The sequence below is a fragment of the Pinus tabuliformis genome, chromosome 8 (assembly GCF_031772625.1).
Source record: "Pinus tabuliformis cultivar Carrire ecotype Pingquan chromosome 8, CPIR1, whole genome shotgun sequence".
NCBI classification, from domain to species: domain Eukaryota; kingdom Viridiplantae; phylum Streptophyta; class Pinopsida; order Pinales; family Pinaceae; genus Pinus; species Pinus tabuliformis.
Genome location: NC_142294.1, coordinates 134,958,081 through 134,972,794, shown reverse-complemented (window position 1 = coordinate 134,972,794; position 14,714 = coordinate 134,958,081). Strand labels below are relative to the sequence as shown.

General features: G+C 33.7%; 1 pseudogene across 1 annotated transcript; it reads right to left on the bottom strand.

The window, feature by feature from the left end:
* Positions 1 to 9,331: 9,331 nt before the first annotated feature.
* LOC149234477 (protein DMR6-LIKE OXYGENASE 1-like) lies at positions 9,332 to 12,372 on the bottom strand (annotated as a pseudogene). The gene is made up of 4 exons (XR_016268218.1): positions 12,020 to 12,372; positions 10,705 to 10,953; positions 10,296 to 10,618; positions 9,332 to 10,011 (listed from the first exon to the last, which is right to left on the bottom strand). The product of XR_016268218.1 is annotated as a protein DMR6-LIKE OXYGENASE 1-like (transcript).
* Between the last annotated feature and the right edge of the window lie 2,342 nt (positions 12,373 to 14,714).

Here is a 14,714-nt window from a genome sequence, read left to right as displayed (position 1 = left end):
TTTTTCACCCATGGTATCGTGAGTTGACCTGAACATTACCTTAGTTATTCCATCATTAATTTGTATCGGACAACTACACACTTTCACTTTTTTTTATTTCTAATTTTGATATTTTCCTTCGACTTCACCCATTTGTTGAGTTATATTCTTGTGTTTTTTCCCTAATCTATAGTTTTGTACTGAAATGATTTGCATGCTCAAACATTAAATTTTCAAGTCCTCGCAGCTACAATAAGTGCATACGCCTGGTCCCATGTGTCATGTGGTGAGAACCACAACCTTAACGTGTCTATAGAGTATTGGGCATCGAGCATACCACTTCCCTCTATGCACTGTTGTGGCCTGATCACTAATGTTTGATGGACCTGATCCTAATGAAGGTTAACCCTCAACACCCCGTGACCTTGGCAGTGACCATATCCATCAAGCATAGTAGATATTAGAGTTTAGAGTTTGGAGGAATGTCTATGATGATGTGCTAGAGTTTGAGACTAAGGTATTAATGAATAATAGACCCCAAGCACTTCTTGCTAAGCCCTCTATGATAAGGGGTTATGACCATAGGATTAATATTTTTAGATATGGGTATCAAGAACACCTTCTAATACTCCTAAAGAAAAAGTTTGATACCTAAGTCATGAGATGGGGTTCACTGCCTCATCACCTGCTGCAAGTTCTAACATGGTGTCTACTACTTTCACTAAGAACTTGCCACATGTCCAATTCCTCACATGTTCTCTGCCATGTGTCATTAGCCAAAAATTTGTTTGGCTTGTCAAAAGTGCCAAAATCACCTGCCACATGTCATCCCCATGTGCCACAATCTCATTTGTTTGCCACAACACCTACCATGTCATCATGTTACCATGTGGATGATTGGCCACCCAAAAGTTCTAATTATTATTGGCACATGTCATCACCTAATCTTTTCATGTCACTTACATTTCCACCTTGTATCCATGTCATTTTTTCCACCTACATCTCCACATGTATCATGTTTACGGATCTCAGGTCTTGGTGCTAAAGTTTTTCAATTGTGTTGTCCTCTTGAGATTTGTTTCTGTTGTTTGAAGGCTGATGACATCTATAGGATCTTAGCCAACAAGAACTATCCTATAACCCTTTAGGACTAGGAGTAGTGAACAAAGGCTATACCTCCTCATATCTTTACCACTGATTCTCCCTCCTTAGCTAGTTTTTGGTGTCGATCCAATGAGGGGTTCACCTGCCACATTCATCTAAGAAACCACTGGTATCGTGGGGGAGGGTGTAACCAATCACATGTTGCCACTTAGTTGGTCGGTAAACCATGATGGTTTTCACTGTGAGGGGTACCTCCCCATTAAATTTTAGATAGACTTGGGCCCCCTCTTATTCTTGATCTACCCACTTAGCCCGATCTAATGACACAAATTTTTCTTTTATCACCCATTTTAGTCTGTCCACTTTGAACCCAATTTTCTCATAAGTCTTTAGGAGTTAGACAAAGTTCCATATACCAATGGAAAGGTCTTAGAAAGGGATATCTAGATGGACATGTTTCATGCTCTTTTGGACAAAGAAACAATGGGCACAATTTTTGAAGATAAACTACTCAAATTGATTTCATCCATGATAGCAAGTAATGAGAATGGGTACTCAGAGTAATAATGACATCAGTGACATCATGGACACTCAAAATTCTTCCCTTGAACTTGACATCAATGGCAACACATTCTCAACTATATGCCAACATACTCAACATATAATTTGTTATTTACATTATCAACCTTATATTTTAGTTTTAATAATATTCATGAGTAGATTGAGCGTTCGTATTCTAGAATAGTTAATGCTCTTGAAGGTAGACTTATTATTGATTTATGTAAAAGAATAGGAGTGTTCATATGTGAGAAAAGACCCTATTGCAAGCATATCTTATCAACTAATGTTGCATTAAAGCATTACATGTTTTTCTTTTATACATTAATAGATGTATTGAGAAACAAGATTATTGTTGGATTATGTAAAATATTAGGAGTTTCGATCCATGAGAAAAGGCCCTAATGCATGCAAGTCCACCAAAATAGACCTACTCAAGCTTCTTTTATCTTGCTTTCATATATTGGTAGATGTATTGAGAAACAAGATTACTACTAGGTTATGTAAAAGATTAGGAGTGTCTGTCCACGAGTAAAGTCCCTAATGCATGCAAGTCCACCAAACTAGACTTACTCAAGCATCCTTTACCTTTCAAGAAGTGTGCCTTTACTTTTCAGGAAGCATGCCTTTACTTTTCAAGAAGAGTGCTTTTATTTTCAAGAAGTGTGATTAGTTTCTTTTAGTTGATCGAATTGTTAGATTAATTTTGTCATATCAATACCTGTCATATTGGGCATGTGGTATTGATAAACCATGCTCTTGTAATAAGGGTTATTTACAAGTAAATAAATATTAATTATTAATTAATATTTATTAACATACTTTACTTATTTAAACCTTAGGTTCCTCTATAAATAGTTTCTGTGATACATTAGATTAATTTTGTCATATCAACACATGTCATATTGGGCATGTGGTATTGATAGGTCATGATATTGTAATAATGGTTATTTACAAGTAAATAAATATTAATTATTAATTAATATTTATTAACATACTTTGGTTATTTAAACCTTAGGTTCTTCTATAAATATAAATCGTTTCTGTGATACTTAGTCCACAACGTCAAACAATAAATATTCGTTATTTACAAATTAAGAATCTCTATGGTATAGTGGGGGTGAATTTACATGGTTAAGAATATTGTTACATGCATTTTAAATTTTATATATGTTTAAGTCATATATTCATTATTTTCATAATTTATAATAGTAATAATAAATTTAAAATACCGTTACATTTTTTTTTTTTTCATTTTTTTTAGATTTAATTTGTGTTGTATGAGATCAGTCATGGGGTTAATGTTTTGATACTTATCATGGATTGATGTCTATCCACATTGAGCAACTATTTAATTTGTGTACATTCTCTAGGAACTAGCACGACAATAATAGGCATCAATCCATAATAAGCATCAAAACACTTACTCCTACTTTATCATGAGGATTCTTAACCTGTAAATAGGATTCGTTACAATACCATAGGCCAATACGATGTCATTACAACATGTTAAAAAAAGTCTATCCATATTTAGCAACCATTTAATTTGTGTACATTCTCTAGGAACTAGCACAACAATAATAGACATCAATCCATAATAAGCATCAAAACACTTACTCACACTTTACCATGGAGATTCTTAACCTGTAAATAGGATTTGTTACAATACCATAGGCCAATATGATGTCATTACAACATGTTAAAAAAAAGTAACTCACATCATACGACACTTGTTCATATGATATTTTTTTAAGTAATCAATTGAATTAAAAGAGAAAAAAGGGCATAAATACTTTGCAGATAAATCTCCACCTATGATTTGCGTATACTACAATGAATATTCTAGAATATTTATGGAGGTTAAATCTCTACCATCCACCTAATAATTATTGATAATGACATTAAAATTCTAGAATATTTGACGTAATTAAAAAGTCATAATAAATAACTAAATTATAACTTTATTTTAAATTATTAATATTATTATCTATAAAAAAAGAATGAATATATAAGTTAAACATATATACATACAAAAAAACATGGAACAAGATTATTAATCATATAGATTTACCAAATAAACTTTATTACAATACCATGGGTCATTACCATGGATTATGAATACCATTTGCCAAAAAAAACATAACTTACTCCACATGACAGTTGATATTTTCCTTCGACTTCACCCATTTGTTGAGTTATATTCTTGTTTTTTTCCCTAATCTATAGTTTTGTACTGAAATGATTTGCATGCTCAAACATTAAATTTTCAAGTCCTCGCAGCTACAATAAGTGCATACGCCTGGTCCCATGTGTCATGTGGTGAGAACCACAACCTTAACATGTCTATAGAGTATTGGGCATCGAGCATACCACTTCCCTCTATGCACTGTTGTGGCCTGATCACTAATGTTTGATGGACCTGATCCTAATGAAGGTTAACCCTCAACACCCCGTGACCTTGGCAGTGACCATATCCATCAAGCATAGTAGATATTAGAGTTTAGAGTTTGGAGGAATGTCTATGATGATGTGCTAGAGTTTGAGACTAAGGTATTAATGAATAATAGACCCCAAGCACTTCTTGCTAAGCCCTCTATGATAAGGGGTTATGACCATAGGATTAATATTTTTAGATATGGGTATCAAGAACACCTTCTAATACTCCTAAAGAAAAAGTTTGATACCTAAGTCATGAGATGGGGTTCACTGCCTCATCACTTGCTGCAAGTTCTAACATGGTGTCTACTACTTTCACTAAGAACTTGCCACATGTCCAATTCCTCACATGTTCCTGCCATGTGTCATTAGCCAAAAATTTGTTTGGCTTGTCAAAAGTGCCAAAATCACCTGCCACATGTCATCCCCATGTGCCACAATCTCATTTGTTTGCCACAACACCTACCATGTCATCATGTTACCATGTGGATGATTGGCCACCCAAAAGTTCTAATTATTATTGGCACATGTCATCACCTAATCTTTTCATGTCACTTACATTTCCACCTTGTATCCATGTCATTTTTTCCACCTACATCTCCACATGTATCATGTTTACGGATCTCAGGTCTTGGTGCTAAAGTTTTTCAATTGTGTTGTCCTCTTGAGATTTGTTTCTGTTGTTTGAAGCTGATGACATCTATAGGATCTTAGCCAACAAGAACTATCCTATAACCCTTTAGGACTAGGAGTAGTGAACAAAGGCTATACCTCCTCATATCTTTACCACTGATTCTCCCTCCTTAGCTAGTTTTTGGTGTCGATCCAATGAGGGGTTCACCTGCCACATTCATCTAAGAAACCACTGGTATCGTGGGGGAGGGGTGTAACCAATCACATGTTGCCACTTAGTTGGTCGGTAAACCATGATGGTTTTCACTGTGAGGGGTACCTCCCCATTAAATTTTAGATAGACTTGGGCCCCCTCTTATTCTTGATCTACCCACTTAGCCCGATCTAATGACACAAATTTTTCTTTTATCACCCATTTTAGTCTGTCCACTTTGAACCCAATTTTCTCATAAGTCTTTAGGAGTTAGACAAAGTTCCATATACCAATGGAAAGGTCTTAGAAAGGGATATCTAGATGGACATGTTTCATGCTCTTTTGGACAAAGAAACAATGGGCACAATTTTTGAAGATAAACTACTCAAATTGATTTCATCCATGATAGCAAGTAATGAGAATGGGTACTCAGAGTAATAATGACATCAGTGACATCATGGACACTCAAAATTCTTCCCTTGAACTTGACATCAATGGCAACACATTCTCAACTATATGCCAACATACTCAACATATAATTTGTTATTTACATTATCAACCTTATATTTTAGTTTTAATAATATTCATGAGTAGATTGAGCGTTCGTATTCTAGAATAGTTAATGCTCTTGAAGGTAGACTTATTATTGATTTATGTAAAAGAATAGGAGTGTTCATATGTGAGAAAAGACCCTATTGCAAGCATATCTTATCAACTAATGTTGCATTAAAGCATTACATGTTTTTCTTTTATACATTAATAGATGTATTGAGAAACAAGATTATTGTTGGATTATGTAAAATATTAGGAGTTTCGATCCATGAGAAAAGGCCCTAATGCATGCAAGTCTACCAAAATAGACCTACTCAAGCTTCTTTTATCTTGCTTTCATATATTGGTAGATGTATTGAGAAACAAGATTACTACTAGGTTATGTAAAAGATTAGGAGTGTCTGTCCACGAGTAAAGTCCCTAATGCATGCAAGTCCACCAAACTAGACTTACTCAAGCATCCTTTACCTTTCAAGAAGTGTGCCTTTACTTTTCAGGAAGCATGCCTTTACTTTTCAAGAAGAGTGCTTTTATTTTCAAGAAATGTGATTAGTTTCTTTTAGTTGATCGAATTGTTAGATTAATTTTGTCATATCAATACCTGTCATATTGGGCATGTGGTATTGATAAACCATGCTCTTGTAATAAGGGTTATTTACAAGTAAATAAATATTAATTATTAATTAATATTTATTAACATACTTTACTTATTTAAACCTTAGGTTCCTCTATAAATCGTTTCTGTGATACATTAGATTAATTTTGTCATATCAACACATGTCATATTGGGCATGTGGTATTGATAGGTCATGATATTGTAATAATGGTTATTTACAAGTAAATAAATATTAATTATTAATTAATATTTATTAACATACTTTGGTTATTTAAACCTTAGGTTCTTCTATAAATATAAATCGTTTCTGTGATACTTAGTCCACAACGTCAAACAATAAATATTCGTTATTTACAAATTAAGAATCTCTATGGTATAGTGGGGGTGAATTTACATGGTTAAGAATATTGTTACATGCATTTTAAATTTTATATATGTTTAAGTCATATATTCATTATTTTCATAATTTATAATAGTAATAATAAATTTAAAATACCGTTACATTTTTTTTTTTTTCATTTTTTTTAGATTTAATTTGTGTTGTATGAGATCAGTCATGGGGTTAATGTTTTGATACTTATCATGGATTGATGTCTATCCACATTGAGCAACTATTTAATTTGTGTACATTCTCTAGGAATTAGCACGACAATAATAGGCATCAATCCATAATAAGCATCAAAACACTTACTCCTACTTTATCATGAGGATTCTTAACCTGTAAATAGGATTCGTTACAATACCATAGGCCAATACGATGTCATTACAACATGTTAAAAAAAGTCTATCCATATTTAGCAACCATTTAATTTGTGTACATTCTCTAGGAACTAGCACAACAATAATAGACATCAATCCATAATAAGCATCAAAACACTTACTCACACTTTACCATGGAGATTCTTAACCTGTAAATAGGATTTGTTACAATACCATAGGCCAATATGATGTCATTACAACATGTTAAAAAAAAGTAACTCACATCATACGACACTTGTTCATATGATATTTTTTTAAGTAATCAATTGAATTAAAAGAGAAAAAAGGGCAAAATATACTTTGCAGATAAATCTCCACCTATGATTTGCGTATACTACAATGAATATTCTAGAATATTTATGGAGGTTAAATCTCTACCATCCACCTAATAATTATTGATAATGACATTAAAATTCTAGAATATTTGACGTAATTAAAAAGTCATAATAAATAACTAAATTATAACTTTATTTTAAATTATTAATATTATTATCTATAAAAAAAGAATGAATATATAAGTTAAACATATATACATACAAAAAAACATGGAACAAGATTATTAATCATATAGATTTACCAAATAAACTTTATTACAATACCATGGGTCATTACCATGGATTATGAATACCATTTGCCAAAAAAAACATAACTTACTCCACATGACAGTTGTTCACATGACATTTTTAAAACCAACCAATTTAACTGAAAGGGCATTTGAAGATAGATCTCAACCTTTGATTTGTGCATACTACTATGAATATTCTAGAATATTCCATAGATTGAATTAAAATTATAGAAGCCTTAATCCAAAATAGACATGCACATAATTAATAACAATAATAATAATAATTTAAAATAAAGTTATAATTTAGTTAATTTTTGTGATTTTTTTAATCTTGACAATGTGAAATGTACCATGAGATAAGTGTTTTGATGCAACAAGGGGCTTCACCAAGGTAGCAATACCATACCACGTGGGTTCATATTGGGGGATATATATTAAGGAAAAATTGGGATAATAGGTTTAAGGAAAAATTGGCATAATATGTTGACCATATAATACGCTGTAAAGGGATTTTATATTGGCAGGTATAAAAAATGTTTATGAAAAAATGGATACCTACGATATCTAGTGAAAGTAAGGTTTTTTTAAAGGTGTAGGAGGTTAAAATATATGATTTTTAGAAGTAATTCCAATATGTAGTCAAATTAGGAGTATTTTTTTTAGTATGTCATAAATGCAGAGGTTCATTGAGAAAAGTCCCCTATTTGATAAAACCATTTAATTTGTATGAATACCCTAGTTACTCCTAAATAAATCTAAGTCACACCATAATTAAACCCTAATTATTACTAATAACCCACTTATTACCTCTAATTTATTTTTAATTACTTCTTAATGACCCATACTCACTCTATATAACTACTAATTTTTACTAATTTTCTCTAAATTACCTTATAATTGACACATAATTAACCCCGTAATTGATTCTAATAGGCTCCAATAAACCTCTAACTTTATTACTCCTACCCCTATTTGACCACTAATTACGACCATTTAACTATAATTCTCCGTAAGATATAAACCCTATTCACCTAGTTTTCTTTATTTTGGAATTCCGATTGTAGGTTTTAGATTAATAAACTATTGACGAATTATTAATAAGTTTAAGGATCAAAAACATATTATTTGATTCTGTAATTACATAGATGCAAATCAATTTGCACAATAGGAATACTTATGAGGAGGCGTGCTTTGAAGTTATGAATGGTTGAATGCTTATTTTAACTAACAGGTGAAATAGTTTGTTTTTAAACATTTTTTATTAGTAATTTTGTTTGGGAGTGATTTTTAAAAATTAAAAATTTAAATTATTTATTAAATATTAAATATTTTTTAAAAAATATTAAATTTATTTATAAATTCAAAATTACATTTTAGATAATAACAAATTACAATATTATTTAAAAATTAAATAAATTGTATGGCTTAGAACCATTTTGAAATGCATACATACCATTTTTAAACGTGTATAACCTTTTACATCATAAACGAATTTTTGATACTTAGACATTCGCTGTGTATTCATCCATTTATGCCTTTATGGGTAAAGAGAATTTATGTCGGACTTCAGCTCTTTCCTTAATTCGCTTAATTACTTTTATATACACTGATTTTACCCTTAAATTATGCATTTATTAATATTAATGTATTTATTAATATTAAAGTATATGAATTATATCTAGATTCTCTTGCTGGTGAATTCTACTTAATTATTAATCGTACAAGCTTTAATTGAATTGATTATTAATAACATATACGAAAAGTGAATCTTTGGAATATGCATTATTAAGTAAGTATTATTAATAAATTCTATTAATATTTATAAAATTAATTTGAGATAATTAATGTAAAGAATACCATTAATACTCATTTAAGAAGATATAATATTGACAAATAATCCACCCAAAACACCACATAAATTCTGTTGCATTATGGAAATACTTCATGGAAATAAAAGTAGAAACACTTTGAAATTTTGTTTAATATATTATTTAGAAGCATATAAATCCCATTCCATGATCACCCTTTAGAGCCTTTAAGCTTGCTTTTTTCTTATAATGGAGTGAAATTCTCATGGAATGGGTTATGAAATATATATTACAGACAAACATGAGATAAACCATAATTCGATGCCCGCCCGCAAGCTTTCAGAGGTCGTTCTCCTCCTCCTGAGTAGAATGCCTATTAGAGCCAGCGCCTTTAAGCTTGCTTTTTCTTATAATGGAGTGAAATTCTCATGGCATGGGATATGAAATATATTATTGGCAAACATGAGATAAACCATAATTCGATGCCCGCAAGCTTTCAGATGTCGTTCTCCTCCTCCTGAGTAGAATGCTCCAATAGTTGGGAATCTTCTTGTTGCTGTTGATGAGCAAGTGAGAATGACTGCAGGCAAGTATTCCCTTGCAGTTCTCTGTCCCAAAACTTTTCGTAATATTCGTGGTAAGAGAAGCTTCTAAATAAAGCAGGATGCTCATCGTCAATGGATGCCGGTGCAGGGGCGATGACCGCATCAGGAGACGGGCAGTAAAAAGTGGGAATTGAAATGCGTGCTTTTGAAGAGCTCACCACAGCGCGATGCAACACACTCTTGTATCTTCCGTTGCTCAGAACCTGCGCATACATAAGTTCAGTCTTAATATTAATTATACGGTACGGATGCTACATCATGGATTTTAAGTTTTAAGTGTCGTTGGTGAGATATGTTCACATAATTTAGATACACAAGTGCTTGGGAACATGTTTTTTTGCTAATTATAAAACACCCACGAATTCATGCTACCACCAACAAACTCTATAAAACTTATGCTACCACCAACAGACTCTATAAAACTCTATAAGTGAAAAATTAAATCAGAAAAAGAGATTAATTAGAGTTCCAAGCGGATAGAAGGAACCTGTAATTGATCACCGATGTTGATGACAAAAGAATTAGGAATGGGGTTGACAGAAATCCAGTGTCCATTATTGAGCACTTGTAAACCGCGCACCTCATCCTGAAGAAGAAGAGTGAGGACATGGGATCTGAATGGGCTGGTAAACCGAATGTAAGCTCAGGATTGGGGCACTTGGGATAGTAATTTATAGCCATGTGTTGCTCGTGCTTTCCCAGTGCTTTGTCTAAGAAGTCAGCCTCCAATCCCAGGCTCTCAGATATCGCCTCCAGCAACCTGAGAGCAACTTCTCTTAACTTCTCTGCAATAGAGACTGCCCACTTCTTCTGCCATAATCATCAAAATCTCTGTAATCAACGTTGCTGAAATTACAGACACATATTTAACAAACGAAAGAAACAAAATATTTAACCTATAATGAGCAGTTTCGAAGGCCAAGTATGAACATGGTCTTCTCTAATGGATACAATGATGTCTCAGGTAGATCCCGCCAGTTGAACACTTGATCTTTGTGGACGTTGAAGCTGGTAGACAAACGTGTTTTGCTAAATGGATCGTCGGAATAGTATTCCATTCGGTCTTCCACGGGCATAGTGAAAAACTCCTCTGCCACTTCCAGCATCCTGTTGCACACCACATCTGGAATGCCATGATTGATTATCTGTTTATACATCAAACAATAGCAATAAATATAAATATTGAGAAACTGCATCTCATTTTAGGTGTTAGTAAACGGCGCATGGTAAGAGAGCCACAAGATGTAGTTAAGCACATGTCAAACATGATTGCCGTTACACTTAAAGGCATATGTGTGAGCCACAAGATGTAGTTAAGCACATGTCAATCATGATTGCCGTTACACTTAAAGCCAATGTATTAGTCACGGGTGCATCGTCAAAGTTAACTGAAAATAATGATGGCCGTTACACCCAAACCCAAACTTGCAGATATTAGTAAACAGGTACGTCGCCAAAGTTAATCAATAATCATGATTGTAGTTACACTCAAACATGCAGGTCTGAGTAAACGGGATAATCATGATTGCAGCAGTTACACTCAAACATGCACTCAAAACATGCAGGTGTTAATAAACGGGATAATCATGATTCCCATTATACCCAAACATAACAGGTGTTAGTAGAAGGGTGTATGGGTAAAGTTAAGAGAATCAGATTAAGTTAACAGATCAGATCTACAAGATGTTGGATCCACAAGACGCAATTAAGCCCATGGCACATTGCCAAAGTTAACCGATTAGATTCACAAGAGGCTGGATTCACAAGAGGCGGTTAAGCACATGGGCTCATCTTCAAAGTTAACAGATTAGCATCACCAAAGTTAACAAATCCAAATCCACAAGACGCGGGATCCACAAGACGCAGTTAACACATGTTGCAAAATAATGGGGAAAGCTAATTTATCCAATTTCTAACCATCTACCCAAACACCGTTTGAACTCAAGACCTTTGGCTCTAATACCACTTGTTGGAATCACAATTGACCTTACACCAAAATCCACCGATGATGTTAGTAAAACTAACGCATCATCAAAATTAACAAAAATGAACGGATCTAGGAGAAGCGATTAAACACACGTCGAGAAAAACACATAAAACACTGGTTTATCCAAACTCCAACCATCTTCAATTTGACATAATATTATTCAGAAAATATTAGAAAGATCTCAGAATATGACATAATTGTTATAAGAGTAGCATAGAAAATACCCAGAAGAAGCCGTATTCAGCACAGGCCAGGCCAATTTGTCGGATAATCTCGGTCTAGTAGAATCGCATAGGAGACCTTGGATGTCCACGACAGGTATGGACTCCAAAGAGAGGAGGACTTCATCCAGATTTGGTCGCTCGTTGGGAGGTCTGACGTAATGTTGTGGAAGCTCAGAGTAGTTTCTTCCACTCGATATTAATGGCACTGATGACTCCTCTTTCCTGATGCAATCAATCGTCTCATCAGTTTCAGTTGACGAGGGCTTCTCTATCTCTACCTGGATGATCTCCATGTCTTAAGTTAGAAGACCTTCTCTATGGAAACATGTCGATGTGGTTGGAATTTATATAATATTATTATTTCGTGGGTTCCCACTTTGCGTAAAGCTGGCTTCAACTGTTCATAACGACGGAATGTATGTGACCTGCACGATGACCGCGTGAGAAACGAGTAGAAAATGCGTGCAAAAAGATATGAACCACTCACTGCAAACGATGGGTCAACTAGAGTGCGCGACTAGAATAAAAAAAGCGTGTAAAATGCGTGGAGTGAAGCAGATGTTGGGTGAAAACGGGTCGTTCGCTCCACTGAGGCCCACTGAAACAGCGTTGCGGGTATCACATTCTCTTAGCGCCGGCCCAGAGCTCTCGACCGTCAAAAATGGCAATATAGTGAAATCACCATCTCGTAGTGTGGTGCGCTGAGCTATTCACCGAAAAAAAATGATAACACAATTAAAGAAATAAATGCTTTGAATTTTGTTGTGACCATCATTGTACTGTAGGAGTAGTGAGATAATTGCAACGACATTGTAACGGTGGTTCACAGAAAAAATGTATGTTCACTTATCAGTGATTAGTTCTCTCAAGATAAATAAGCTTTAGTAAAATATTATGGTTTTTTTTATATATTCTAAATGGCTATATTTTGTTATTCAATAGTGAATCAAAACAAGTACATATATGCCCCTGTTTACAAAATTTTCCAGGTCATCATAATCATATATCTCTGGAGAAACATAACATATGCTATGGTTACCACAAGACATAATTAGAAATTTTCAGCTCATACTTCAAGTTGCACAATTTATCATAATCATATATCTCTAGAGAAACATAACATACGCTACGGTTACAAGAAGATATAATTAGAAACTGTGAGATACAGATTCTGCAAAATCTGATATACATGGGAGAGAAATATAGATAGTTACAAAATTGTTTAGCCTGATATAACTGTAATACAAAAACTGAAATATTGTTTCATCAAAATTTTCAATAAGAATGTGAAGAATTGAGAATCAAAAAGGTAGGGGCCTATATATTGTTATGCTGCCAGTTTTTTTTTTGGGAAATCTAAAATAAATCATTGTTAATGAAAATGCAGAGAGATCCAAGTTAAAACATAAAATCAATTCGAGAGAAGTAAACAACTTGGATATAGCCATCAACAAGCTCCTCAATGAGGATGGTGTCCGGGTCCAAGGTTAAGACACTTTTTGATAACGTGTTTATTGTTTTATTAAATTCTCTATAAATGTGTTGAAATCTTATTTTCAGAAAGTGGTTTTTAGTTTTTACAATATTGAGCTTCCAAGCATCTAGGTTTAGTACTTTGAAGTGGGTTTTACCTGTCAACCATTCTATAACGCATTTGGAACACGGGGGCTTCACTCAATGATCCTGTGACATATCATTGCCTTTGTGGCATGCTAGGAAACACTCCTAATTTGACTACATATTAGAAAATACCTCTAAAAATCACATTATTTAACCCCCTACCAATACAAACCCAATACACCTTCCCAATTAAAAAACCCCTACTTTCAGTAGATACTGTAATCATCTATTTTTTCAATAACATTTTTAATACCCCTTTATATTTTTTCATTGACTTTGAGCTGAATTTTTTATACCTATCAATTTAAAAACCCTTTACCCCCTAATATATGCTCAATAAATTATGTCATTTTTTCCTCAATATATATACCCCAATATGAACCCATGTGGTATGGTATTGCTTCCCTAGTGAAGCCCCCATCATTTGGAGTCACCAAGAATATGGATGCACTTTATATTTTTTCTCTTAGCTAGAGTCGTAAGTGCCCAAGCTTCTATCAACTCCTCTTTAGTGTTGGTCCCATTTCCAATTCCTATTTCAAATGTAAATGAATTGTTTCGAGGCAATTTAATCCAGGCCCTGCCCCCCCACCACAAACATAATTTTACACATCTCCATCAATGAAAATAGCAGGTAAAGCATAGGAGATAGATGGAATAGAATCCTCCCAGGGATTTTGTATTGCTATGAGAGGTAATCTATGAATAGAGAAACGATCTTGAAAGATGAAGGGAGAACACTTATGTTATCACTTCCAAAACTAAACTTGTTCATGAGTTTCCAAATGCCCTAGGTGATAAAGATGGGAAGAGCACTTAGTAATTTAATCCTCAAAGGTGGGCCGATCCAGATTCTCTCTAATGCCCAGAATTTGCATGATAGAGTGCCAAATTTTTTGAGTTGTTTGGCAGTTGACAAAGAGGTGGTCCATTGTTTCCTCATGTTGTCTGCAAAGACAACAAGTATTTGGTCCCACAAAGTCTTATTTCTGAAGATTCTCCCAAGTCAGAATTTTGTTATGTAAGACTATCTACGAAAAACATTTTAGCTTCATAGGCTTGATTGGCTTTAACT